This window comes from Etheostoma cragini, chromosome 22 (assembly GCF_013103735.1).
Source record: "Etheostoma cragini isolate CJK2018 chromosome 22, CSU_Ecrag_1.0, whole genome shotgun sequence".
Taxonomy (NCBI): Eukaryota; Metazoa; Chordata; class Actinopteri; order Perciformes; family Percidae; genus Etheostoma; species Etheostoma cragini.
Window position 1 is genome coordinate 5,801,378 of NC_048428.1, and position 3,111 is coordinate 5,804,488.

Genomic DNA, 3,111 nt, shown 5'->3' on the forward strand with positions numbered 1-3,111 from the left:
CCACCATATTTTACTGTTGGTATAATGTTCTTTTTATGAAATGCAGTGTTCCTTCTACGCCAGATAAACTTGGACACACACCTTCCAAAGAGTTTCTTTCTCAGTTGTTTCTTAATTTCTTTGGGTCTCGGCATGATGTGTAGCTTTTAAGGATCTTCTGGTGGACCTTACTGTGTCAAGCAGCTCCTATTTAAGTGATGCCTTGATTGTGAACAGGTGTGGCAATAATCAGGCCTGGGTGTGGCTAGAGAAATTGAACTCAGTTGTGGAAAACCACATTTATAGTATGTTTTAACAAGGGGGGCAATCACTTTTTCACACAGGGCCATGATGGTTTGGATTTTTTTTCACCTTTAATAATAAACACCTTCATTTACAAATTGCATTTTGTGTTTACTTGTGTTGTCCTTGACTATTGTTTAAATTGGTTTGATGTTCCGAAACACTTAAGTGTGACAAACATGCAAAGGAACAGGAAATGAGGAAGGGGGCAAACACTTTTTCACACCACTGTAATATCAAAAGTTGCTTAAGAGTGTTAAACGTGTGTCGAGAAAACATCACCCGTTTTGTCTCCCACTACTATAACGAGTTACCGCCTGTGACGTTTAACAAACTGGATGTGTCTAACCTGCTGAGCAAGATGGAGCGTTTGTACAGTGAGGTCTGCACTCTGAGACATGCGGTTAAACTTCAGGCTGATATCTGCGGGGACTTGAGTTCTGTGACTACGACCATAGACAGCAGAATTGCTGCAATGGAGCTGCGGTTGGAGCCGACTCGTGGCCTGGCTGTTACGAGCGCCACTGGAGTTGTCTGTTCTGTTGTTGCTTTTGTATTTTATGGACCATGAGTCTAAATAATAAAGGCTATTTGTATCATAATAATACAAGAATGGGGCAGTCCTCCGCAGTGGCCCAGGTTCGAGTCCAACCTGCAGCCCTTTGCTATGTGTCATCTCACCTTTCCGGTCTATCCACTGTCACTTTCAAACAAAGAGAAAAGACCCCAAAAATAATCTTAAAAAATAAATAATAATACAAGAATAAAAACAATGGTCAACTTCCCTTCATCTTCCCAGTACCATGAACTCCCTGCTCACGGGCCAGAGACAAACCTCCAAGTGACGCATTTGACGCAAAACATTTCCTAGGGCCTATTGCTTGAACTTGAGACTGGACTTCACCATGTAGAAGGGGTATTCAGGTGGAGAAAGAGTAACAGCTGCCCCTCTCTATTTTTCAAACTCTAGCGGTGCTATGTGCGGTGCTGATCACATATAAACCAAGCATGGTAACTGTGTATTGTCAACTTCTTGCCTAACATATTTTGAGAAAATATTTCAGCTTACTGTTTAAATCTTATATGGGTTTGTTTTGTCACCTTCTGCCATTCTGTGTCAATATTGACAACTGGACATGCTTGCATTACCCCACCAGTGGGAGTGTTTATTGGTCCGATGTGGTTTTCAACTTTTTGATCGAAAGGGAATATTACAGCTTCTTTTGTTTTCTCTGGTTATGTAGCACAAATTTTATTGAAATGTTGTGCCATTCTTCTGAATAGACAGCCCAGTTTAATGAAAGGACCCTCTTTCCAGCAGTAAAAAATTAAGAGATACTCTATTGATCCCACAAGGCAAAATTCTATTTTTTCCCCACTCTGTTATTACACACATTACATTTAAACTATAATCTGAGTCATACATAATATAATGCACTCAGTCAGAAACCACTTCTCAGCCTGTCAGGAGAGGGAACACTGGACAATAAATGACCTTTTCATATTGGTCGGGATAAGGAGTGCTTTCACTGAGGCATAACTTACGGGGGAGGGTAGACATTTTTACTTTGTGGAGCTCACAGTGCAATCAACCTTTCCTTTAAAGTTCTGGATGTCAGCAGAATTTATTTTTACCCCGGCCTTTACACAAGCCTGGTGTGCTACAGAAATGAATTCAGCTTACTGTGGATGAGGGAACTGACTTCTCTATTGTGACTTTTCTCAACGGCATCACAATGAGAGGACATCTTCTATAGATAAAGTCATTAGTGGGTAGCCTTCTAATTAAAGAGTTAGGTCAGCTACATTATACAAAATACATATTTTCTCACTTACCTCTTGTGGTATGTAGCCATGCAGACAGTTTTACTTTTATTCACGTAGATTTTAAAACAAGAGGATCAATGAAAGATCCACATAAAAATGAAATTGAGTGAGGTAGAGCATTATACTAAACAAACATGGAGGGAATTCAGTTCTGCATCTGATAGACATAGGGGAACTATTTTCAAACTTATCCACTAGTGCCATAATTAGGTCAAAATGTTTATTTGTCCAATACTTATTATCATTAGTATTGACCAGATACCGCAAAACCAATGAAATTCCCATCAGCCTCAGCTGTATCTGTTTAGTGTTCATTAGCAATTGTTAGTGTAATAATGTGCACTGCTACCATGGAAACTAATATGGAAGAACATGGTAAACATCCCTGTTTCAACAGAGTACAGATATAATTGAACACTCGGCTTATCATCTTTTGCAAGGTGACCAGCTGTTCCCCACTCATATAGTATGCATATAATTGAGCTTTATTTGCAAAATGAAGGCCTACATTTTTTTCTGTGATGTACTCTCCCTAACAATGAAAAGCATGCACTGGTACCCATAATTCCTCATGCATGACAATCCAATTACCCAAACCATATGCAAATAGTTAATTGATGAATATTTAAAATCTAAAGAAGATGATATACTCTCAAATCTGACTCAAAATTTAAACTGTAACTAAAAGTTTGCTTTACGTGGTGCCAATAATCTTACAGAACAGGTTTCCGCATTGCCAAAAAGTTTGATTATTTAAGCTTGTTTAAATAAATGTTTAAATGCTGTATTGGCATGAATCTCAATTGCGCTTAATGAGGAAACAAGGTTTCAGTATTTCACGGCAGGAAGAAGGACATGGTCAAGGAAAAAGTGCGGGCTAGTGGGAGGATCGGACAGTCAGGTATTGATCTACTTCAGCCAGCGATTTGCAGAGAACATCCCACACATTCCTAAGGGAGCAAAGCATCTCTCACTCAGAGTAATTCAGATGCTTGTGACCAA

General features: G+C 39.2%; 1 protein-coding gene across 1 annotated transcript in view; it reads right to left on the reverse strand.

Moving 5' to 3' along the window:
* Nucleotides 1–3,111, reverse strand: part of scospondin (subcommissural organ spondin) — a 129,294-nt gene that overhangs the window by 37,457 nt on the left and 88,726 nt on the right. The window lies entirely within an intron of this gene.